General features: G+C 42.0%; 1 long non-coding RNA gene across 1 annotated transcript in view; it reads right to left on the bottom strand.

Moving 5' to 3' along the window:
- The window catches only part of LOC110151912 (uncharacterized), a 141,780-nt gene that overhangs the window by 48,750 nt on the left and 65,611 nt on the right, over nt 1-27,419 (bottom strand). The gene's annotated exons all lie outside the window — the stretch shown is intronic.

Raw genomic sequence — 27,419 nt, 5'->3', positions numbered from 1 at the left:
CAATAAAGCAGAAATACATGTTTTTCTGGAACTCTCTTGATTTTTTGATGATCCAGCAGACGTTGGCAATTTGGTCTCTGATTCCTCTGCCTTTTCTAAAACCAGCTTGAACATCTGGAAGTTCATGGTTCACGTATTGCTGAAGCCTGGCTTGGAGAATTTTCAGCATTACTTTACTTGTGTGTGAGATGAGTGGAAATTGTGCAGTAGTTTGAGCATTCTTTGGGATTGCCTTTCTTTGGGATTGGAATGAAAACTGACCTTTTCCAGTCCTGTGACCACTGCTGAGTTTTCCAAATTTGCTGGAATATTGAGTGCAGCACTTTCACAGCATCATCTTTCAGGATTTGAAAAAGCTCAACTGGAATTCTATCACCTCCACTAGCTTTGTTCGTAGTGATGCTTTCTAAGGCCCACTTGACTTCACATTCCAGGATGTCTGGCTCTAGGTGAGTGATCACACCATCATGACTATCTGGGTCGTGAAGATATTTTTTTGTACAGTTCTTCTGTGTATTTTTGCCACCTCTTCTTAATATCTTCTGCTTCTGTTAGGTCCATACCATTTCTGTCCTTTATCAAACACATCTTTGCATGAACTGTTCCCTTGGTATCTTTAATTTTCTTGAAGAGATCTCTAGTCTTTCCCATTCTGTTGTAATAATCTTTAGGCCCAGGTAATCTTATTGCCAGATGAACTATATGCAGAATTGTTTGTCCCTGGACTACAGATTTTGGTTTCATTAGAGTTACAGAGGCACAAGTGAAAGGTTGTTGCTGAACCATGAAAGACGCTGGGCTTCTTGGCCTCCAGAGAAGAATTCAATCCGGGGCCAGAGACAAGGCTTGATTGCTCAGAGCTTTTGTGTAATAAAGTTTTATTAAAGCACAAAAGAGATAGAGAAAGCTTCTGACATAGACATCAGAAGGGGGCAGAAAGAGTGCCCCCTCACTAGTATTAGCAATGGAGTTATATACTTTTAATTAGTTATTACAGTGAATCAAAAGAATATCTGGAGGTTGTAAAGACCTTACTAGACCCACTCCCATAAGTTACATTTTAAAATAACAGGATTAGCCAGAAGGATTTTTCCAGAAGCAGTCTTCAAGCAGGATACATTATTGTTACATAATCCTAAGGAATGTAGAGGAAAAAAAGCATTTGTCCTTTCCTCCTCCTTGAGAATCCCAGATCCCTCTCCCCTTGGGGACCCCCCAGACTTCTTATCAACCTGCCTAGGAATTGATGCTCTCACAAGTAGTTCAAAGAGATAAGTTCTTTAGGTCTGATTAAAAAAAAGAGTAGTTCACACTCTGCCTTGCATCTTTTTTTCTTTCTCCTTTACATTTTAAAACTGATTTTTAAAAATTTCTTTCCATATCTATGAATAACATGGTCATGTTTCTCCTTGTTTATTTTTGTCTTTGTGGCTTTATCTGTTGACTTCCCACTATGGAAGATGAGGATTTAACTCTTGCATTTTCCCTCTCCTATCATACATGCTCACTTTCCATACTCTGAAGATGATTTATCATAATTTTAGTTACACCTGTATTCAGTGTTTACATATTGTGATCCAATACACAATTCAAAGCTCACCATGTAGAAAACAAGAATTACTTTTCTTTTCCTGAATAACTTTGTTTTCTCTCAAGTTAATACTTATCCTTTAAAAAAATTGATTCCATTTTCTGTGTCTTTATTTCTGCTTCAGCTTAGTAGTGCTTCTAAAGCAATCTAGGATGAAGGACCAGCTTTTTCTTTTAAAAAAAGTCTAATCTGTTACAGATGCTTTTATAAAATATAAAAAAAATTTATTTCTAGAACAGTTCACGGATAGCCCCAAGCAACCAATCATACTTCATGTGGCACTGTCAGATCACCTGTTAATACAGCAAAACATATTGAGTATTCTGTCAGTTTCATCCTCTTAAAGAAGCCTTTTTGGTGCTTTCTTATTTGTCCCTATAAATTGATTACCTTCTGTATATGAGGTACGTATGCATGTGTGGTAAGTCACTTCAGTCATGTCTGACTCTTTGAGACCCTATGGACTGCCAATCACCAGGCTCCTCTGTCCACGGGATTCCTTAGGCAAGAATACTGGAGTGGGTTTTCACGCTCTCCTCCAGGGGATCTTCCTAACTCAGGTATCGAACCCACAGGCAGGTTCTTTACCACTAGGGTCACCTGGGAAGCTTACATACAAGATATACAGTTTTTAATGGGTCTGGTTTCTCCTCCTTAAGTATCAGGCTTCTCTTTGTCTTCCTTTTTTTCTGGTTCCCATGCCTGCCTCATTCTTGATTTACTCCCTTGTTTTTACGGAGCATATCTTGCAATGCAGGAGACTTAAGAGATGCAGGTTCAATCCCTGGGTCAGGAAGGTCCCCTGGAGGAAAGCATGGCAAACCACTCCAGTATTTTTGCCTGGAGAATCCCATGGACAGAGGAGACTGGTAGGCTACAGTCCACAGGGTCACGAAGAACTGGATACGACTGAAATGACTTAGCACGCACGCATGCATCCCGCAACAGCTTCCTGGAAAAGGGTGTGTGGAAAAGAAATTCTTTGAGACCCCAATGTCAAAAAATGAAAATGTTGACTGCTTGTTTGACTGAGTATAGAATTTTTGACTGGAACTGATTTTTCTTCAGAAAACTTTCTTGTCTTCCAGCTTCCATAGTTGTTGTTAAGAAGTTGAAGACCATTTGGACTCCAGACTCTTTTTATGGGACCTGTTTTTATTCCTCAATTCAATTCAGTCACTCAGTCGTGTCTGACTCTTTGTGACCGCATGGACCACAGCATGCCAGGCCTCCCTGTCCATCACCAACTCCCGGAGTTTAGTCAAACTCATGTCCATGCAGCCGGTGATGCCATCCAACCATCTCATCCTCTGTTTTTATTCCTGGAAGCTTGTAAAATGTTTCACACATTATAGATTGACTTACATTCATTGAACTGGGCACTTGTGAGCTTTTTTATTCCTTGAAAATGTTCCTCAATAATTTCTTTTATTCTCCCTCCTTTTTTTCCCCTCTGTACTTTCTTTTTGGAAACATTATTTGGACATAGGATGTGCTAGATGGGTCTCTCCGGTGAGGATTCTCCGTGTAAATGGACTTGGCTCTCTCCTTTCCTCTCTGCTGACTTAAGAATCAGCATTCTCTAGGCTAAGTTACCTGCCTCCTCTCTCCTTCTCCAGATCCAAGTAGTAATTTTTTAATAGCAATATTAGTAGGGTCTTGGGAGAGAGAAAAATTAGGTGTGTTCAGTCTTCCATCTTTATCCAGTATCTGGTGTCTGCCTTCTGCATACTGCTGTCTGTTTTCCATTGTGTTCCAGCTGTCTCTTTCCTTTCATTGAGTAACATATAAGGTGAAGATGCAGCTGTTGGTTTTCTTAGTGCCAGCCCCATTGACATCATTTCCCAACCAAATGACCTTGGACAAATCACTTCTCTCAGAAATTTAGTTTCTTCATCTGTCTGATGGAAGGAATCATAATATCTAGTGATTGTGGAGAGGAGGTAGGACTCAGCACTCAGGACCCACCCCGCAGAAATTTAGTTTCTTCGTCTGTCTAATGGAAGGAATCATAATACCCTAGTGTTTGTGGAGAGGAGGTAGCACTCAGGACCCGAGGTCGCTGTTCCAGAAATGGCACTTGGCGTTTCGGCTACTGCTCAGGCTTGACCCTGCTCACTTCCTCCTCCCTCTCACAGTCTGTGAACTAGAAAGTTGAATTGCTTTGCATGCTTAGACTGAAGTAAGACCCCTAGAGGGCTCTCCTATGGTGTAAGGGGAAACATCATTTCAGGGACTTGGCAGCATCTAGTTTGGCTGCCCAGAGCCTCATCTATTGGTTTTAGCTCTTGCAGCATCAGCCAGGGTCCTCTCTCCCATATGCAGACCTTCTTACTGAGTCTCTTGAGCCTTCATGATACAGGCAGTTTTGCACTATGTCCACATGTCCTCCTGCATGTCCAGCCACAGACCCCCCTCACTTGTGGCTCCCAGACTGCATGCTGTTGCTTTCATCCCTGCCCTTCTAGTTCTGGTTTCCCAGCTCTGCAGATCCCAGAGACAAGCCTGCTTTTCCTGGAGAGTTAGGTCAGCTTTCACTCCTTTTGGAAAGCTTTTCCTGACCTCCCCCCACCCTGACCCCTGTCTCTCAGACCCCTTCTGGGTTAGTGTGCCTCACATGCCTCATCACGTTCTGTAGGTGTACACCTCTGTCATGGGCTTCCTCGGTGGCTCAGTGGTAAAGAATCTGCCTGTGATACAGAAGACACAGGAGGTGTAGGTTTGATCCCTGGGTTGGGAAGACCCCCTGGAGGAGGACATGGGAACACACTCCAGTGTGCTTGCCTAGAGAATGCCATGGGCAGATGAGCCTGGCAGGCCACAGTCCATAATGTCCCAGAGTCGGACACGATTGAAGTGACTGAGCACACATGCACGAACACCTCTGTCACAGCATTTGTGTTTCTTCTGTACCTGGTTACTTATTTTTCTCAACTGCAGATCTGTAACAGCTCTGGGAATAGAATATGTGACCTTCTTATCTTATTCTTAGCATCCAACATGGTGCCTGGTGTATCTCTAGTGTGTGCAAGTTTTGAAGTAGAATGATATTTTTGAGTTAATGAATGAACAAAAAGATCTTAAATAATAAATTGGTTTTGTGTAATTAAAGAATGAAATCCTTGAGTCAAGGAAATGATAAATGTAATTCTCTTTGCAAATCTTCAGAGATCAAAATCTTCCCCCAAAGAACAATATTTACTTAGCATTTTCCTACCAGTTTGGGGAGGGAAACTACAATTGAGGGGTTGGAAATGCTCTGATCCTTTTCTTCATGCTTGCCAGCCACTCAATGCACCGACACAAGAGCAATTACTGTATTACAATTGTCCAAGGCACGCATAGGCAGCTTTGTAACTCCTCTAATCAGCCTAGCAATAATATTTCAGTCACATTTCTGGGTGCTCATTGCTCTTCTTAAAATACAAACTATCTTCATGCTGTTTCCAGCCAAATGAAGACAGGGCAAGCTTTACATGTTTAATGAAGGAACAGCTCAAAAGCTTAGGAAAAAAGGATTTTGGTCACACCAACATGCACTGCAGACGTGTGAGGGCAAGAACTCACATGTTCATCCACCAATAGGTTCTTTCTGCCCCAGCTTTTCTCCTGGTCACTCCTGAAAGAACCTGGATTAACATAAGGAGGGTGCTTGAGAAGCAGCTCGTATCATTTTACAAAACTTCAGGGTCGAACAAAACACCAGACTTTATGTTCAGGCTGCACTACCAACAGACAATTTACTTAATGAACTATTTTCTGCTTACAGATGGAGGTTGGAATTGTACTCACATGCTTTAAATGTCAGCCTGCAGCTTTAGACTTAGAGAAGGGAAGAAAAGACAAAACCTTGTTATCCCAAATGTGGGCACCCAGCTTCTAAAGGATACTTTGATTCCTCTCTTGGCCTCATTGATGGAGGAGTAGGTCAGGTGGATTCCTATACAGAGGAAGTTACTGAAGAAATTCACCAATCTGTCTGATTAGCACTATCATTTCAAATGGAAACAAACAGCCCTCGAGATTTCAGATGAAAACTGGATTTTTCAAAGATGGTTTCTCTCTGTAGCTGTAATGAGTGAACTGGACAATCCTGATTTGTGGTTAGCTTTACATCCTAAGTATATTTTCCATCTCTTAATATGCCTTCATGTTTTACCAAAAGACAGGGAAGACTCATCCATAGCAATCTTTTAGGAAAGTCAGGACAAAGATCAAAGTTGCAAAATTGACACTGAGGAACAGTGATGGCATTAATAGCCTTATTATTATTAAATGGAATAAAAAGTCATTAAATGCCTATGAACTCAAAGCAAAATTGATGGCAAGAGTTAATCACTCTCATTAAGTCACGTTTCTGTACCTCTGGGTACAAGTTATCACTAATCTTGGACACTAGCTGTTCATCCCTTCAAGGGCAATAGACTCAGTGCTGGGAACAGCCCTGTTTTAGCTTGGGGCTGAGAGAGAGAAGGAGAGAGGAGAATCCTTGACCACATGGATTCCATTTATGTTGCTCAAGAGATTAGCGGTTCCACTGACTCCAATCAATTTGGATTCACAGATACATTATAAAATAACCTTTGTATTTAAAGGACTTTCATCTCATCTGGGGAGATGTAACATGTCTTGTATTCTAGGCAAATTGAATTTGTTGTTTAGTGCTTTGAGCCACATGTAGTCAGGGAACTTTATTGAATAATTACATTGATTGATTCACAATCTCTTGGCTATAAGAAAGTCACAAGGGAGAGCTATTAAGGGCCAGCCAAGTGTATCCATCCAACTCATGGTCTCTCCGGGCAGGAACTGGTGGACTATGGATATCCTCGAGGCATCTAAAATCCCCAGACTTATCTAATATGGCTCTGCTTTTACTCATCACCCATAAATTGGACATACAGAGGCATTAATTTTACACATAAAAAATATGAGCTTCTTCTTCTGTTTCATAAAACTAAGGAAAACTATTTATCTACTGCCCATTCTGCCAGTCATTTTCCCCATTTGAAATCAAATCTTCAAGATACATTTTATTATTCCCATTTTTACAGAAGAGGAAACTGAAACTCTGAGAGGTGAAGTGACTTCCCCAAGATTTAGAAATTGTACAGCCACGGTTTATTCCCAGGTCTCTCTGATTCAAAGTGCATCTTCTTTCCACTCTGAATCAACAAGAGAGTATATGAGAGTGGAATATCTATATTTATATCTACATAAAATTGCTACTATAATCTATAGTAGAAAGTCTGAATTTCTAAAAAAAAACATTAAGCATGAAATTACCCCAGAAATTCCAGTCCTATGTATATACTCAAATAATTGAAAATAAGAACTCAGATACTGGTATACCAGTGTTCATGGTGGCACTATTTACAGTGGCCAAAAGGTGAAAACAACCCAAGTGTACATTGACAGATGAATGGATAAACAAAATGTGATATATATATATATATATATATATATATATATATATATATCATGATCACAGATATCATTCAGCCATAAAAAGGAATACCATTCTGACACATGCTACCAAGTGGATGAACCTTGAAGACATCATGCTAAGTTAAAGAAGCCAGTCACAAGATGACAAATACTGTATGATTCCACTTACATTACCTGGTTAGGCAAATTTACAGAGACACAAAGTAGAGTGGAGCTTACCAAGTCCTGGGGAAAGGGGGATGTTGAGTTACTGGAGTATAGAGTTTCTGTTCTGAGTAGTGAAAACATTTTGGAACTAGATGTGGTGAACAACATTATACAGCAATCTTGTACAACATTGTGAATATACTTAATGACACAAAAGCAGTCAAACGGTAAGCTTTATGTTATGTACATAATTCACAAAAAAGTTTGGCATGATGAAAAGAGTCAAGCAGTTTTAGTGTGAGTCCCTGACCTGCCTCCCACCTGTGTGAACTGGCAAATGATTTAAAGTCTCTGAGCCTCCATTTTCTCACTTTAAAAGCGAAGGTGATAACGCCTGACTCACTAGGTAGGTAGAATGTAAATCACCGAGCCTGTACTTAGCACCTAGTATGAGCACTCAGTAGATGTGGAGGCGACAACCACGGTAGGAAGTCATTCCTCTCTTTAGCTCTCAAGTTCCACACCAGAAACTTAAACACAGGAAGAGTATTTCTCACCACACACACTGAAGGGTGGTTAAATCATAACTGAGATTTTGTTCTTGTTCTGGAAGAACTTTTTCTCAACAGAATGCCAATGAAGAACCAGGTGTTTGAAAAATGTGTCTGTGTTAAGTTAAATGAGCCTTTTTTGGATGCCAGATGGGAACATAAAGCTGTTTGAAACCCCAACGGTCTTTTCTGGTTGATTTTCACATGACTGGAAAAAGATTTGACCACAGGACAGAGGAGCTGCCCAAGTGTTGCTGCCAGCTCCTAGGCTGCAGTTTAAGGAAAAGAGGAGATATTTTAGAGCAAAAATGCATAATCCTTAAAAATGGGGTGGTTGTGTTCGCAGCCTCTGAGGAAGCCTTTAATAATGGCATTGCTGAGGTGACATGCTCGTTACAAGCCTCTCGGACAACCCCCCTCTGCTGAATGTCCCTGTCTGTTGTGTCATGAAAGGGGAAATGGAGTTCCATGGTGAAAGCAGTGGAAGAAACCTAAAAGGTGAAAAAGACCCACAGAAAGCATTTAAACACATCTGCCAGACTGATTTCTGTCTTCCATAAAGTGGATGACCAACCTCCGTTCCCCATTTACATGAAATCTGCTTTCAGTGCACGTGAACATTTTCTAGAATAAGCTTACGCCAAATTCTTAGGGATATTGACTGTAGCTCCCTAATAAAACACAGCCATGGAACCTGGAAATGTGTCCTTTGAACATTTGGAAACATCTCTGCAGGCTCCTTTCTTTGCTTGAGACACATATGGCTACTAAAAAATAATGTGCCTTCGTATTTAACCCTTGGAGTCTTTCAAGGAATTCTTTTGTGGAGCAGAATGTATTTGGTGGCTCCCTAGTCATCTCCAAGAGTGAACGCACCTCTTAAAAGTCAAGCTTAGCTCCTTCTATGTCCCCTGATGCATGCTCTCTGTTTGTCTTAAAGTAAATAGATTTTCTAGTGTTACTTAGTGTCTCATCCAGGGTTGGATGCCTAATACCTGTCCCTTTTATGAAATTAACTAGATACTTTGTATAGAAACTCAGACTAATCACCACAGTCCAACTACTCATAAATAACTAGTTACATTTAGGTGTATAACTCACCAAACTTTTCAATACTTGAACAACAATTTTTATCTTTTACAAAAATGAGGTTATACTATATATACTCTCAAAAACTCTGCCTTTGTCAGATACCAATATATTGTGAACATCTTTTCACACAATATTATTGTAAATGGCTGCTTAGTTTTTATCATATGGATTTCACATATTTTATTTATCTAGCCTTCAACTGTTGGGTTTTTAGGTTACCTAATCTATGTAGTAGCTAAAGTTAGGTTCAGCTTTATTTATAGAAAACTCCAAAGAGCAGTGGCTTAAATAAGATGGGTGTTTATTTCTCCTTAATGTTATTTTTAACTCAGAGGTGGGCAGTCTAGGATTGGTATATCAGTCATCAAAGACTAAGGCTTCTTCTACCTTTTTGCTCCACCATTTTTATGGAGATATTCCATTTTCAGGATCACTTGTTGGCCCAAAATAACTACAGGAGCTCTGAACATCACATCAAAGTTCTAGGTAGTGCAGGACAAGGGCTTAATTTCCAAAATATACAAACAGCTCATACAACTCAACAACAACAACAAAAAACCCCCAAATGGCCAGAAGATCTAAACAGACATTTCTCCAAAGAAGACATACAGATGGCCAACAGACACATGAAAAGATGCTCAACATCACTAATTATTAGAGAAATGCAAGTCAAAGCTACAAGGAGATAAACCTCAGACCCATCAAAATGACCATCATTAAAAAGTCTACAAATAACAAAGGTAACTTTCCTACACTGTTGGTGGAAATGTAAGTTGGTACAGCCACTATGAAAATTAGTATGGAGGTTCCTTAAAAAACTAAAAATAGAGTTTCCATGTGATCCCGCAATCCCACTCCTGGGCATATACCCAGACAAAACTCTAGTTTGAAAATATACGTTCACCCCGATGCTCAAAGCAGCACAATTGACAATAGCCAAGACAAGGAAACAACAAAAATGTCCATCAACAGAAGAATGAATAAAGATATGAGATATATATACATATATACATATATATATATCAGCCATCAGAAAGAATGAAATAATTTCATTTACAGCATTATCATACTAATTAAAATAAGTCAGAAAAAGAAAGACAAATACCATATCACTTTCATGTGAAATCTAAAATGCAATACAAATCAACATATCCATGAAACAAAAACAGATTCATGAATAGAATAGACTTGCTATTGCCAAGGGGGAGGTTAGGGAGGGAAGAATGGGCATTTGGGATTAGCAAGTTATTGTATACAGAATGGATAAACAGCGAGGTCCTACTGTATACTATAGGGAATGATGTTCACAACGGAAAAGAATGTATGTATATGTTAATATGAATATATATATAACTGAATCACTTTGCTGTACATAAGAAATTAACACAACATTGTAAATCAACTATATTTCAATAAAATTAAGAATCAAAAGCCACCCACCCCTCACCCCCCCGAAAAGTTCTAGGTAGTACAGAAGAGAAAGCTAGGAAGGGTTCAAAAGGCTCCTCCCCAGCCAAATTAGCTGCCTTTAAGTAGCCTCCCTGGAAATCCTATGCAACACTTCTGCTTTTTTGTAGTTGGCCATATTCAGCTGCTAGGGAGGCTTTGAAGGGAATTCAAAAGAGTTCTATTGTTAACAAAAAGGGGAAGAATGGGTAATGTGTAGCAACTAGTGGTTTCTGCCACACCAATTTTTGTCCTTATAATCCATGCTGTCATGTATGGCTTCTAGCTAAATACTTTTACACACCCATGGTTGTTTCCGTTTAGAATTTATGCTGAGGAAATAACTGTGTCAGGTGAACACCTTTAAAAATACTATTTTTTTTATTGCTAAGCAATGTATGTTTGCTGAAAGATATCCAAAATAGTAGAAATATAAGCTGTTTTCATACATGGTACTACTCTGAAATGTTAATTAGAGTGAACAAAGGGGTCAATTTCCCTGTATTTTTACCGGTTCCCTCTTGCCCTGTTGTCACATCAACTAATCTAATAAGAAGTATATTAATTTGTACTTTGATTATTCACCTTTTGAGATCCTTTGCTTACTTTTCTAAAAGGGTACTCATTAAAAATAACTTAAAAGGGCTCATATATTTAATAGTTATTTGATAATTACTATGTGTTTTAATACTTTTTCAAATTGTCACTTTCTTTTATGTTGATTTTACAGTGTTTTTGTAATGTAAAAATTTTAAACTATACACTCAAATGTGTTAATCTTTTTCTTTAAGGCTGTCCCTTTGGTGTAGGTGCTAACACTTAAAGAAATAAACTATTTTTTATTTTCTCAAATTGTATTTGGAATTACAGTGCCAAGAGCCAGCGATTAAAATAGGCAATCGGTGAGGAAGTAACCTTTCTTTTCTCCTGGCACAGAGCTTTGTGCTGATAGCTGAGGGGGAAAATTTGTTCCAACAATAAAGCAATGAAAGTGACTCTCACCTGCAGTGGTTAGGTTTCATCTCAGTGGTTACATTTCAGTCTGATGACTGAAATGTAAATAACATATTTGCTTCACTAGAATCCTATTTTCCTTTTACTTAGGTTATGCCTCATCTTAGGGATGGCTTCTCTAGTGGCTCGGCGGTAAAGAACCTGTGTGCTAAGGCAGGAGATGCAGGTTCGATCCCTGGGTCGAAAAGATCCCCTGGAGAAGGAAACGGCAACCCACTCTAGTATTCTTGCCTGGAAAATTCCTATGGTCAGAGGAGCCTGGGGGGCTAGAGTCCATGAAGTCCCAAAAGAGTTAGCATGACTTAGCGACTAAACAACAAAAATCTTGGGGAACTGTGTTACAAACCAAACACTTAACTAAGTTCACATGGAGCCTTCTTGTGCTTGAGAAACAGCATGGAATTGTAGGAAGAACATAAGCCTCAAAGTGAAACAACCCGAGTTGAAATCCTACCAACATTTATTACTTACAGAATTTTAGGCAGGTTACATGACCTGGATGGGTCTCGTTGTGTTGGGACACTAAAAGGATCAGAGGAGATAATTAATGTGAAAGCATCTAGCACCATAACGAGCTCATGGTGCTGGAGACCATCAACAGATGTTTCCCCAACCTGCCAAGAAACTGAAGACTTTAAGTGTATCAGCCATGAAATTAAAAGATGCTTGCTCCTTGGGAAAAAAGCTATATTCAACCTAGATAGCATATTAAAAAGCAGAGACATCACTTTGCTGACAAAGGTCCATATAGTCAAAGCTACGGTTTTTCCAGTAGTCATGTATGGATGTGAGAGTTGGACCATAAAGAAGGCTGTGTGTTGAAGAACTGCTGCCTTTGAATTGTGGTGCTGGAGAAGACTTTTGAGAGTCCCTTGTACTGCAAAGAGATCAAACTAGTCAGTCCTAAAGGAAATCAGCCCTGATTATTCATTGGAAGGGTTGATGCTGAAGCTGAAGGTCTAATACTTTGGCCGTTTGATTAGAAGAGCTGACTCACTGGAAAAGATGATGATGCTAGAAAAGATTGAAGGCAAAAAGAGAAGGGATGTGATGGTTAAATAGTGTCATTGACCCAAATTTGAGCAAACTTCGGGAGACAGTGGAGGACAGGAAAGCCTGGCATGCTGCAGTCCACGGGGTCATGAAGAGTCAGACATGACTGAGTGACTGATCAACAACAAAGGCCCCTAACAACTAACAACAAAGAGTTAGTAGGCAGTGAGCCAGGTATCAGCCCCACGTGTGATTCCTTCTCTTGACTTTTAAGATTTCAAATTGCTCAGATTTCTTTTCTTGGAGAGTTATGTTTTATTTGGCAGGAGTGTTTAGGACTTCAAGCTCAGGAGGCAGCATCTCAAGTTACCCTGAGAGAACTGCTCTGAGGGGCTAGGATACACAGGAATTTTGCAGCAAAGGGCAGGTAGTCGGACCATCAAGTTGTTGAGATCTCACAGACTGAGTGGGACATTGATACCCTCGAGGAGTAGAGGGCCAGGGGTTTTTTGCTTATGCTCTGGCCAGACCTGGAGAAACTGAAGTCCAGAGGAAGAACAGGCTTGTGTAAAATTCGTAGTCAGCCAGGACTGCAGTGCCAGGGCCGCTGTTCTTTCTCCCAGTTCTTCGATACTGATGCCTGGACACAATGAGTTGCTCACAAGTTTGAGCGGCTGAGGTCAAGACATCATTAGTTGCAGCCTGGAGAAGAGCCATTTCGTATCCAAGGGGAATCATATGCCAGATTAATAGGAACATTAGTGATTTTCATTTGCTATGTGCTAATTTCTCTTGAGAAAGGTGAGCAGACTTTTTAAAGCCACTGCTGGCAGATTTCAGTTTGTGCTATTTCTGAGGTCTTGGCAGCACAGCTGACGCTCCATCCCAGATCTCTGAGAACTCCAAAGAATCCGGTGCAGGGTGTTCCTGTGAATTCAGATTTTGAAGCATCAATAGAATCTGGGTGCTGTGGACAAAATGGGGATGCATGGTGAGCTACTCAGGCCCCAAAGTCCCCATGGGCTTCTGGTAAATGAACTGACTGCCAGCCTGAGGATTCAGGAAAACCATTTATGGGGCTCTTACTGCTGAGACGGGTGTGGAGGGAGTGTGAAAGTGAGGTTTGTTGGGAGTGGGTAACCCACCACGTGCCAGCCAAATTCCCCCAGCTGGGGGGGATACTGTTCACAAACATTAATTACCAATTATCCATCTGGGCCTGGCAAGTTCCATGAACTTACAAGCAAAAATACCCTTAATAATTTCATCTCTGAAATTCACTGCTCTGGAGCTTTTGTTTACTCTCTGGGAAGTTCATATAACGCATGTTTGTGTGATAAGTGGGTGGGTTGTGGTGCATGCTGGGAAAATAGTTTGACTCACACATTTATTAATAAATTTAGAATTAAAAAAATTACTCTGGCACTAGCAAAATATGCTCTGGCTCCTTTATACTTTTGGAATGCTAAAGCAGCTTAATTGGTTTAGTTCATCCTGACTCTAATAGTACCTGCTCCCCTCCACCATCTCTAGACCCTCCTTGGGGATGCATAGGGTCAAAAGCTCTTGGTAACAGTCTGAGGTTCATGTTCCCTCTCTGTGCTGCAGAAAGGGACCTTCGAAACCACTCTCTCCTTGCATCCCTATCTCCTACATTTTATCAAAGTGCCTGGCCTCACAGTGATGGTGCTAGCCCAAGAGAAGGAGTCCCAGACTGGGTCTGTGGTTGGAATTCTGATGGTTCAGGATGTATTTGCTGAAGTTAGAGGAGCAGGTGGCCAGCCTCTGCAGGAATGAATTTATATGGATAAGAGAGACTTGCTCAGAGAGGAAGCTGGGTACCCAGGAAGAGATGGGAATGTGGCAGACAGGAGAAGAGCAAGCTGTGTGTTTCAGGCATGAGTTCTCCTGCTGGTACCCTGAACTTCATCTGAGACCTTTGGAGACCTTAGCAGCCACAAGCTGAGCAGGAGTTTTCCTTGGGACAGGGGCTTGTGGCAGCCCAGCAGAGGCATTTCAGGGCCCAGGAGACTCAGGACAGAGGAGTGCCTCAGAGGGTTGCTTTGATGTAGTGGGAACTCCAGCGAACTGGCTTGGCCTTGGCACTGAGAGAGGTATCGCTCTGGTATTGCCTTCAGACATGAGTGTTCTCATGGAGGGTGGCCAGCATCAATGGCATGGAAGAATTCAGCCCTTGATTGGCTTCGTAAGGAGCTGACATCAACTAAGGGCCCAAATGGGGGCTTCCCAGGGCACAGCTGTAAAGAATCCCTGCTAATGCAGGAGGTGCAAGAGATGTGGGTTCCATCCCTGGGTTGGGAAGATCCCCTGGAGGAGGAAATGGCAACTCACTCCAATATTCTTGCCTGAAAAATTCCATGGACAGAGGAGCCTGGCGGACTACATTCCTTGGGGTTGCAAAGAGTTGGACACAACTGAGTGCGTGCACTTGCACACCCCCCCCCCCACACACACACAGGGCTCAAGAAGAACACCAAAGGGATGTCTGTGAATCTCAGGTTCTCTCGGAAGTAACTAGACGAGACTGTGCGTGGGACAAGATCTAGTGAATCTGGGCTATTAACGACTGTCACAGAGCCCTGGGAAGCTCAGGCTGTTTTGAATTCTCTTCCTTCATCAAAAAGGAGAGGAACTAAGGAGTATGGAGTACACAGCAATGATAACAGTTTTGAGCCCTCATTCACTGTTCTTTGTGGAATCCAGCACACACTCTGGAATTCTCCTCCGGTTGTCATTCAATTGTTCCACCTGCCCCTTCAGGGCTGCTACCTCTTTCTCACCGTTCTTCCTTTTTCCTTATGTACTGGCTGCTTTGCCTAATTGTTCTTTCCCCTTGCACTGACTCCAGTTTCTCCCATCCACGCTGGTGCTTCTACCACCATAGACCCTGATGCCAAACCCATCCCTGCCAAGGGAGGGTGCTTTCTCTCCATCAGAGTTAAACTTTTATTTGGCTCTTTTGCTCTTCGAAATAATGTACTTATTGCCTCCCCGTTCAATGAACTTAAGAACAAGTTAATGCCAAGCATGGTTGCAAGACATGTGAACAGTTTTGCAAAATGTCTTATGGGAGAGTTCCCTGTTCACTCATAGTCAAAGACGGTCATCTCACATGAAACCATAAAACTCCTAGAAGAGAGCACGGCAAAACACTCTTTGACATAAACCGTAGCAAAGTTTTCTTCGGTCAGTCCCCCAAGGCAATAGAGATAAAAGCAAAAATAAACAAATGAGACCTAATCAAACTTATCAACTATTGCACAGCAAAGGAAACCATAAACAAAATGAAGAGACAGCCTACAAACTGGGAGAAAATATCTTCAAATAATGCAACTGACAAGGGCTTAATTTCCAAAATACACAAATAGCTCATACAACTCAATAACAAGAAAACAAACAATCCAATCAAAAAATGGGCAGAAGATTTTAGTAGACATTTCTCTAGAGAAGACATACAGATGGCCAACAACACACGAAAAGATGCTAAACATCACTAATTATTAGAGAAATGAAAATCAAAACTACAATGGGGTACCACCTTACACCAGTCAGAACAGCCATCATCAAAGAGTCTACAAATAATAAACGCTGGAGAGAGTGTGGGGAAAAGGGAACCCTCCTACACTGTTGGTAGGAATGTAAATTGGTGTAACCACTGCGTAAAGCTGGCTTAAAAGGCAACATTCAAATAACTAAGATCACAGCATCTGATCCTATCACTTCATGGCAAATAGATGGGAAAACAATGGCCACAGTGAGAGGCTTTATTTTCTTGGGCTCCAAAATCACTGCGGGGGGTGACTGCAGCCATGAATTTAAAAGACGCTTGCTTCTTGGAAGAAAAGCTATGACAAACCTAGACAGCGTATTAAAAAGCAGACACTACTCTGCCGACAAGGGTCTGCATACCCAAAGCTATGGTTTTTCCAGTAGTTACGTATGGATGTGAGAGTTGTACCATAAAGAAGGCTAAGCACCAAAGAACTGCTGCTTTTGAACTGTGGTGTTGGAGGAGACTCTTGAGAGTCCCTTGCACTATAAGGAGATCAACCAGTCAATCTTAAAGGAAATCAACCCTGAATGTTCATTGGAAATACTTTTGCTAAAGCTGAAGCTCCAATACTTCGGCCATCTGATAAGAAGAGCCGACTCATTGGAAAAGACTGGGAAAGACTGAAGGTAGGAGGAGAAGGGGATGACAGAAGACAAGATGGTTGGATGGCATCACTGACTCAATGGACATGAGCCTGAACTAACTCTGGGAGAGGGTGAAGGACAGGGAAGCCTGGTGTGCTACAGTCCACGGGGTCACAAAGAGTCAGATACAACTGAGTGACTGAAAAACAACAACTGTGGAAAGCAGTATGGAATTTCCTTAAAAAACTAAAAATAGAGTTGCTGGATGATGCTGCAATCTCGCTCCTGGGCATATATCCAAACAAAACTCTAATTTAAAAAAATGCATGCCGTGTGCTAAGACTCTTTGCAACCCTATGGACTGTAGCCTGCCAGGCTCCTCTGTCCATGGGATTCTCCAAGAAAAGATACTGGAGTGGGCTGCCATTTCCTGCTCCAGGGGATCTTCCTGACCCAGGGATCGAACCCTCATCTCTTAAATCTCCTGCATCAGTAGGTGGGTTCTTTACCACTAGCACCACCTGGGAAGCCCAGTTCGAAAAAATACACGCATCTAATGTTCAAAGCAGCACTCTTTACAATAGCCAGGACACAGAAGCAACCTAAATGACCATCAACAGATGAATGGAGAAAGATGTGTGAATACACACACACACACACACACACACACACGCACGCACGCACACTCATATATACAGGTTTCCCTGATGGCTGAGTGGTAAAGAATTCGCCTGCCAACGCACGAGACATGGGTTTGATCCCTGGGTCAGAAAGATACTCTGGAGAAGGAAATGGCAACCCACTCCAGTATTCTTGCCTGGGAAGTCCCATGGACAGAGAAGCCTGGCAGGCTATAGTCCATGGGGTCGCAAGAATCACATGAGACTCAGCAACTAAACAATAACAACAACACATGTACACAATGGAATATTACTCAGACATAAAACAGAATGACATAATACCACTCGCAGCAACATGGATGGAATTTAGATTATCATACTAAGTGAAGTAAGTCAGAAAGAGAAAGATGAATATCACATGATATCACTTATATGTGGAATCTGAAAAATGAATGAACTTATTTACAAAACAGAAACAGACATCACAGACATAGAAAACGAACACGGTTATGTAAGGGGAAAGGGGATGGGGAAGGGATAAATTAGGAATTTGGGATTAGCTGATACTATTATATGTAAAAATAGATAAACAACAAGGTCCTACTGTGTAGCACAGGGAACTATACTAACTATATTCATTATCTTATAATAAACCATAATAGAAAATATGAAAAAGAATACATTAATATATAGGTACAGATACACAGATAACTGAATCACTTTGCTGTACACCAGAAACTAATACAACGTTGCCAATCTATACTTTAATTTAAAAAACACCACCAGCAAAGAGGGTCACCTCAAATTTCTTCTGCTATAGGAGATTCTCTTCTCCACATCCATCTGCTCATTGATCATTTTTCACACATTTAAAAATTCCACATTGCTTATTCTTTAGCATTTCTCCTTCCAGAATGGAATGCATTGAAACAAACTAATACTCTCTTTCAGAAGATTTTCTGTATGAAATATCTGGCAGTTGCTTCTGTTTGTTTAAACTTAGAAAAATCGATGATTTCAAATTGCAAATTCAGTTAAAATTTACTTTGTGATAATGTTGTAGGATAATATTTGCCAGAGTTTGGAAGCAGGAAGCAAATGAGGCAAGAAAACAAGATAATGGAGAGGATGATAGAACAGGATCTCTGATTAGTGAAGCACAATTACACGGAATAAATATAATATCGACTTTTGTGTAAAAATCACCCACAGAAGGGGAAAAAAGGAGGGTCCTTTGTCATCTTTCCTTTTCATTTCTGTTTTTCAAGATATTTTCAAGTTCTCTGAACCATATTAATCTTTCTTTTTAAAAAAGTACAATTCTGACTTAGATGATTGATACTGCTTTAAATGCCTCTGGTATTCCCTCTTTGGAAATCTTTCTTCTGAACCCCTGTAGCCCTGTGTCAGGTCCACTCTGACATTCCTCATTTTCTACATGCTGTTATCAGTGTTAATAGTATTTGTGTTGTTAGTAATTATTCATATATTATTCATACAGTAATATTAATAATATTAGTAATATTTGTGTCCATGCCTTCACTCTTTTGTTTGGCTGTAAATTTACTGAGTAGACCTATACTTATATGTGCTTTATCAACAGTGAATTCCCTGGTGGCATGAGTAGGTGGAGTTATTTTAAGAGTAGGTTTTAAAAATTGGAGTTTACAAAATCCATCATAATTAATGAGAAATTTTCAGAGGGGATGTATGTTTTGGTGACCCTGAGATGGAGAATACAATTATATCTCTAATAATTTGTAGGGAGAGAAAGGTATTTCAGCTGTAAACCAGTTTCTTTCTTTCTTTCTTTCTTTAGTTACTTGTATTTGTTTATGGTTCCCAGGGCACATGTGAAAGACAGACATACTCACAGAAACCTTGAAAGGGGTGGAGATGCCACGGTGCCCTTGTGGGGGGGACAGATGTGTCCCTGATCCCGGCACACACACACACAGGGAACAGATGTGTCACTGATCCTGGCACACACAGGGAGCAGATGTGTCCCTGATCCCGGCACACACACACACAGGGAACAGATGTGTCCCTGATCCCGGCACACACACACACAGGGGACAGATGTGTCCATGATCCTGGCACACACACACACAGGGGACAGATGTGTCCGTGATCCCGACACACAACAAACACAGGGGAGAGATGTGTCCCTGATCCCGGCACACACACACACAGGGGACAGATGTGTCCCTGATCCCGGCACACACAGGGAGCAGATGTATTCCTGATCCCGGCACACACAGGGGACAGATGTGTCCCTGATCCCGGCACACACAGGGGACAGATGTGTCCCTGATCCCAGCACACACATACACAAGGGACAGATGTGTCCCTGATCCCAGCACACACACACACAGGGGACAGATGTGTCCCTGATCCCGGCACACACACACACACAGGGGACAGATGTGTCCCTGATCCCGGCACACACACACACAGGTGACAGATGTGCCCCTGATCCCGGCACACACACACAGGGGACAGATGTGTCCCTGATCCCGGCACACACACACACAGGGGACAGATGTGCCCCTGATCCTGGCACACACACACAAGAAACAGATGTGTCCCTGATCCCGGCACACACACACAGGGGACAGATGTGTCCCTGATCCCGGCACACACACACACAGGGGACAGATGTGTCCCTGATCCCGGCACACACACACAGAGACCCTGAAAGGGGTGGAGATGCCACGGTGCCCTTGTGGGAGGGGAACAGATGTGTTCCCAGCATGGAGTAGAAGGTTTGCTGTTCCCAGAGGGCTGGGGATCACAGCTCTCAAGGGGTGAAGTTGGTGACAGGGGCCTGCTCACACTTACAGGCAGGAACTACCTGGGAGAGGGGAGGTCTGGTTGTGGCCCTGTTGACCAGCAAGCCCTCCCAACCTCACTGCTCCAAAGGAGAGACCTAGAGAACGCAGAGATGGTTCCTGTTTCCTTTCTGGATTTATTTTTTGGTGTTTGGTAATTGTGAATTTGTCTAAGGGCTCTTCATGTGGTTTTTAGCTTAACCCTTGGAACTCAAGGATTCTTTGGAAATTTTATTGTGTATGTAACTGTACAGAAAGAATCTTGAATATTCCTTTGGGACTTCATGGAAGACCTGTTAGAGAAAGACTGAATTGGTCTTCTGTACTCTATTTTGTGAACTCCTTAGCCAGCCTAGGGAGTATAGGTTAGGTGCTCAGGGCCCAGAGCCAGAACAGTTTTTTTATTGGAGTATAATTGCTTTACAGTGTTGTGTTAGCTTCTGCTGTACAATACCATGAATCCGCCATATGTATACATATCCTTCCTCCCACCTTCCCATTTCACTCGCCTAGGTCATCACAGAGCACTGAGCTGAGCTCTCTGCGCTATATAGCAACTTCCTGCTAGCTATTTCACACATGGTAGTATATATGTCTGGAGAAGGAAATGGCAATCCACTCCAGTATTCTTGCTTGGAGAATGCCATGAACAGAGAAGCCTGGCAGGCTACAGTCCATGAAGTTGCAGAGTCGGACACGACTTAGTGACTAAACCACCACAGTGTATATATGTCAATGCTACTCTCTCAATTCATCCCACCCTCTCCTTTCTGCACTCACCCACCCTGCCGTGTTCACAAGTCTGCTCTCTATGCCTTTGTTTATGCCCTGCAAATAGGTTCATCAGTACCATTTTTCTAGATTTCATACACATGCATTAGTATATGATATTTGTTTTGAGCCAGAACATCTTTGAATTTGGGATCCATCACGCACTAACTGTGCAGAGGCCAGTTTACCGTGAAGCTGGTGACAATAAAATTTCATCAGATTTGCTTCCTTCCTAGAGACCATAGCCACGTGACTAACATACTCAATTAGTTAATACTGTCAATCAGTTACAACTACTGTCTCTTTCCACTCTGATTCCCACTTGGTCTCTGTTTACTGTGTATAAGGTGGCACTGGAGTGGCCAAGGGCATCTTGGGAATATGAGTAAGGGGAAATTAAGTGGAGGATATTCCATTTCAACTACAACTTGGAGAGTCATTTTGGAATGTGTCAATAAAATAATCAAGAAATTACATACTCCTGATTTGAATATGGGTATGTGATCCTTTTTTGTGTCCATCTTTCAGCTCATTAAAGAACTGAAAGAAAATTCATTTAAAGATGAAAACATGAACTAGAACTGAGAAAGATGAGCAATAAAACCAGGAAACACTGAGAAACAAATTATAACAAAAATTTTTCAGATCGTATCAAACTCTCTCAATTAATAGAAAAAATTATTCATTCATTTAGCAGGAAGGAAATACTGACTAGAAATAATGAAGAAGCACTTGGAGCTTTGATAATCCAATTAACTATGGGGAGTGAGTCATACAAGCACACTGAGAAAAGATTTAAATTAAGTGGTAATTTGACACAGAACAAAGATAAAGTCAAAGTCAGTATGGTGAAGATGTCTGTTGACAGCAAACAGGTTAATGAGTGTTGTCTAGTGTGATGTTGATTCAGGACTAATCACTGACAAGAAAACTTCAAGTGCCCTGAAGTCTTAAGGCTCAGATACGAAAGAAACTTGATAGAGTTTTTACCCACATTTGATGACAACCCTAAGGACTTACCTGCTATCATCTATATTGAGTCTTGAAGCTGAAAGATACTTCCTTAACTAACAATTTTGAGCAACCACAATAAGGAAAGATAAATTGCTTTTTTGTTCTCTTTGTAGAAACCAATATGCAGCCAACAAATAAAAGAGGCATGTCAGGCAAATGATAAAAGTGACTGATCTTTTCCCATCTTTTATGATATTTGTAATACTTCTACATTTGTAATTTGTTGAATTTTGTTTCTTGATTCTCAATAGATATTTACTTAAATCCCTAAATTTATCACTTACACACCTAAATTTATGCAGTATTCAGTTCCTTAAAGCAAGAATCTCCAAGTTGTACACGTTTCAGGTTCCCCAAAAGCAGATCTGCCCTATAGACAGATGATCCTGAAGAGGTGAAGTGCATGCTCTGAATCTCAGGTTCCTCAAAACAGAACAGGGATGTACGGATTCCTGGTGATGAAGTCGAGAGGTTTCAGTGGGATCATGACGATGACGCACAGAGTCTGTGGGTGGGATCATGATGATGACGCACAGGGTCTGTGGGTGGGATCATGATGATGACGCACAGTCTGTGGGTGGGATCATGATGATGACGCACAGGGTCTGTGGGTGGGATCATGATGATGACGCACAGGGTCTGTGGGTGGGATCATGATGATGACGCACAGGCGTGGTCTTCAGGGTCTGTGGGTGGGATCATGATGATGACGCACAGGGTCTGTGGGTGGGATCATGATGATGACGCACAGGGTCTGTGGGTGGGGTCATGATGATGACGCACAGGGTCTGTGGGTGGGATCATGATGATGACGCACAGGGTCTGTGGGTGGGGTCATGATGATGACGCACAGGGTCTGTGGGTGGGGTCATGATGATGACGCACAGGGTCTGTGGGTGGGGTCATGATGATGACGCACAGGGTCTGTGGGTGGGGTCATGATGATGACGCACAGAGTCCGGCACGTGGTGAACACTCCCGGGAGCATCACCCATCTGTTCTCTCAGTAGACGTGTATGAAGCTCCTGAGTGGTTAAGCACTGCAGATTCAGCAGGGAACACGATGAGAAAAAAGCCTCTGTTTCTTTCTCCTTTTTTTTTTTTTTTAAGATTTTTAAATGTGGACCACTTTTAAAGTATTTTACTGAAATTTTTACAGTATTTCTTCTCTTCTCTGGTTTGTTTTCTTGGTCCTGAGGCATGTGGGATCTTAGCTCCCCAACCAGGGATCGAACCTGCACCCCTTTCACTGAAGCCTTAACCCCTGGACCACCAGGGTTGTCGTTCAGTCACTCGGTTGTGTCTGACTCTTTGCGGCCCCGTGGACTGCTGCGCACCGGGCTTCTGGGTCCTTCACTATCTCCTGGAGTTTGCTCAAATTCATATCCATTGAGTTGGTGATGCCACACAACCAACTCATCCCTGGTTGCCCCCTTCTCCTCATGTCCTCAAAGAGCAGACTTATTGGAAAAGACCCTGATGATGGGAAAGATTGAGGACCACCAGGGAAGTCCCCAAAAACCTCTGTTCCTCAGTTCAGTTCAGTTGCTCAGCCGTGTCCAACTCTTTGCGACCCCGTGAATTACAGCACGCCAGGCCTCCCTGTCCATCACCAACTCCTGGAGTTTACTCAAACTCACGCCCATTGAGTTGGCGATGCCATCCAGCCATCTCATCCACTGTCGTCCCCTTCTCCTCCTGCCCCCAATCCCTCCCAGCGTCAGGGTCTTTTCCAATGAATCAACTCTTTGCATGGGGTGGCCAAAGTACTGGAGTTCCAGCTTCAACATCAGTCCTTCCAATGAACACCCAGGACTGATCTCCTTTAGGATGGACTGGTTGAATCTCCTTGCAGTCCAAGGGACTCTCAAGAGTCTTCTCCAACACCATAGTTCAAAAGCATCAATTTTTCAGCGCTCAGCTTTCTTCACAGTCCAACTCTCACATCTATACATGACCACTGGAAAAACCATAGCCTTGACCAGCCAGACCTTTGTTGGCAAAGTAATGTCTCTGCTTTTTAATATGCTATCCAGGTTGGTCATGAGAAGCTTATATTCTAGTTTGTTCTAACTGCTACTATTATTTACTACTCTCATTATTGGGTCTCTTTATATTCCTCTTCCTCCTAAAAGAGTTTCTGGTTCTTTACCTTTTCAAATGAAAGGAATTAAAATTTACTTGTTTTGAAAATGATGCACCATCCTTTAGATATGTGGTCCCCTCAGGGATGGATAAAAATCAGAGTTGGAAATTGATGACTTGATATCCATTCTAATCTTGCTGTGGGATGAGGTTGGCTTGAACTGTGACTTGGCATTCTGGGTGGTCAGTGATGGAGACCAGCCAGCTTAACAAGGACTTCATCACAGTATCCTGAAAGAGGCCTGTCTAGAGACTTTCACTCCTAACTTCCCTTGGAACTTCAGGATAGAAGAAACATCTCAGAACTAGGACGCAGAACTCACTCACTTCTTTTGGGAGCTACCTATTTTTGAAGAGCTTTCTGGGGTAACTCATCATTCTGGAAATACTGTTTTCTGCACTAATAGCTTCCCAAAACACAGCTTTCTAAAGCTGGCGAGGGGTCAGGAAAAGAGGCAGCATGCATGTTTCTGAGGACCAGAGGGTTGGCTTTCCACTTGGACTCTTTGAGTCCAAGCATCTGCTGAAATTTATTTATAGGTTTACAGAAAGGGTCTTGGTTCTTCTACAGCAGAAGCCCAGGGTACTGGCTTTGGTCCAGTTTTGGAAAGCTGAAATGTTTGACTCTTTTTGTTTTATTTAAGGAGTGTGCTATACTGGTGGAGTCAAATGAGGAAGCAGTGATTTTTTGAGCACAATACTTTTATTTTTCTTTAAGATGAATGACTTGGTTAGAGGTCTGATGATATTTGGTCACTTAGTGACAGCTATATTCAGTTATTAAGACCCCAGATCTAGAGAATCTAGTGATTTTTTTTTTCTTGCACTGTGAATCTGTTTTTGACACCTAAAATCCCACTAGTAGTCTGTGAGTTCTGGACACCTCATTTTGAACAACCCTAGGTATAGACTATAAGCTCCTTAATGGCGATAAACTCATCAGCAGAGTTCTAGGAATCAGCAAGGTATCTGGTACTTAGTAGTTGCTCAATAAATGTTTCTTGAGTGAATGAATTCATGAACAATGAATGAAGGACCACATGAGTAAACAGCATTTCCAAAATGGAAAAGGAGGCCTCCTCTACCAAAACAGGTTCCTAAGGTATTCATTTAAGGCATGCAAAGAAGACTCTGTTAAATAAAGTTTATTTCAAAAATAAATGTTGAGTTTGGGGACTAAACCAGTTCCTGTACTGATAAAGAATAAAGTGCTTCGCAGCTGTAGAGGCATTTCTCCAAATGAGAAACATTTAAATAGTGTCAAGGTGACTGAGCTCTTTGTTAAGAGCAGGGCAGGTTGTCTGAGCGAGCAGGGAAGTCTAGATTCCTGAGTTAGCCAATAGGGTTCAAATCAAAGAGCCTGGGGTCTAAACTCAACTGTGCTCAAAACATACTGGTTTTGGCTAAGTTACCTAAGCTCTCTGAATTTTCTCATCTATGTAATGGAGGTATTAATAATGAATTTCATAGGATTGTGGGAAAGACTGAATGAGGCAATGCCTGCTACAAAGCCAAGTGTTCAATAATAAATTCTCCTCCTCTTCCTCTTCACTCTCATCTGTCCCCTGCTGACTAACCTGGGCACTGCCAATGTCTCCTGTGCGTGGTGTGGCCTCTGCTGATCTCGCCTGGAAGCAAGTTAGTATCTAGGAACAGTTTCTGAAGGCCACTATTCAGCCCTATCTGGGAGTAACAATTTTGTATCATCTTGGAATGTTCGGAGAGGAAAAAAGTAATCTATCCCCAGATTTTTTTTTTTTAATTAATTTTTTTTTTGGCCACAAGGTATGTGTGATCTTAGTTCCCCAACCAAGGTCCAAATCCCTGCACTGGAAGTACTAAGTCTTAAGCACTGGACCACCAGGGGAAGTCTCTACCTAGACTTCATGAAGAGTCCAGCACTCACATGTTTGCTCATTTATTTAGTGAGTATTCCCACCTACTCCTACCCTCTCCCCAAGTTGGATTTCACAAGCATTCCAAATCCTCTGGGATTGCTCTGAGCTACCCGCCCCCACCCCTGCTTTTTTTTTTTTTGGTTGCTCCTTTCCCTGTCTTGGGCAGCAGCGGGGCATGGAGTCTCCACTGGACCACAGGGAATTCCCTCTGAACTCCTTTTCCTTCTTGGAATGCAGGCCGACTTTTATTTTTCCTTTCAGAGATTTTACTGGGTGCGTTGAAGACAGTTTTCCAAGGGCTTGGGCCATAAAGGTGACTGACTTTTCAAAGCTATTAGTGATGTCAAGAAACGGAGCAAAACTCGCCCTTCTGGAGGGAACCACCCACAACTCTCTTAAACAGCCCTTTCTCCTAACTCCTCTGTGACCACCCAAGGTCAAAGCTCATCCTGGTGGTGGCTGAATTTTGCTCATTTTGTATATTATTTATGTAACAGGCGGGTTGTGAGGGAGTGTGGATGTAGATGATTCATAGGCACAAACAGTTGGGAACAGATTGCAGAAGCCCAGCTCCGTTACTTGGGTGTCCCCATGCCCCGCCCCCCAAGCTGCTTCCTGCGTGCCCGCAGTGTTGCTCCAGCTCCAGGCAGCCCTAGGTCCCCCCATCCCTGTAGAGCAGGGGGTCCTTGGATAGTTTAGAGGCTCTAAGCCTATCACAGACTCTGCAGGCAAATCCACCTCCCAAGATGTAATCCTCATCCAAAAAAAATAAAATAAAATAACCTAAGCCATAAACCAGCATAAGGAATTCTGAAAAAGTTATGATGACTACTTCAATGCTTATTTTTTGAAATATCAAGTTCTTAAAAAAAAGTTTCTCATTTTTGTGTTGCTGCCCTGATTCTCCAGGCTCTGCCTGGCACCTGTGCTTAGACCGCCTCTTGGGCAGCCTGGTGCCCGGTGGGCATGCCATCCTCACATGCCCAAGTTGCAAAGGAAAATCTCTTCTCTACTTTTTAAATGTTTTGTCCCGGCCAGGAGACCTGCCTTCAGGTGACACACACTACTGTGTGATGCACGGGGCAGAGCACAGACTGTGGAAGTAACAGAATTGGACAGGTGACTCCTCGGTTCTACGTGAAAATAATTATTGTGAAAATGATTCAGTGGAACAAACCCCTCCAAAATCTCCACGGCTTACAAAGCATTAATTGCTCATGCTTCGGGGTGTTCAGCTAGGCAGTTTTGTTGATCTTAATGAGCTTATTTACATACATGGGGGGTTAGATGACCACCGACCTAGGATGGCCTAGCCTGGGGTAATGGGGTGTCTTGACTCTGTGCCCCATATCTCCCACCCTCCAGCATGCTAGCCTGCACATGTTCTCTTGGCAATGGCAGACCAAGAATGAGAATGTTCCCAGTTAATGTTAATCTCATCCAAAAACACCCTCAAAGAAACATCCAAAATAATATTTGAGCATATATCTGGGTACCATGGCCCAGACACATTGACACATAAAATTAACCATCACATGTACTACAAGTCTATAACTAATTATGAATTCAACAAATTCAACAAGTATTTAATGAATATTAAACACAGGTCTACTGCTAGCCTGGAATTATGTTTATCCATTAGAATACAGCAGTCAGGAAGTTATTAAGCCTGCCTTCAAAGAACTGACAGTCTAGTATGG

Source organism: Odocoileus virginianus, chromosome 26 (genome assembly GCF_023699985.2).
Source record: "Odocoileus virginianus isolate 20LAN1187 ecotype Illinois chromosome 26, Ovbor_1.2, whole genome shotgun sequence".
NCBI classification, from domain to species: Eukaryota; Metazoa; Chordata; class Mammalia; order Artiodactyla; family Cervidae; genus Odocoileus; species Odocoileus virginianus.
The sequence above is the reverse complement of the archived record's forward strand: the minus strand, read 5'-3'. Positions and strand labels throughout refer to the sequence as shown.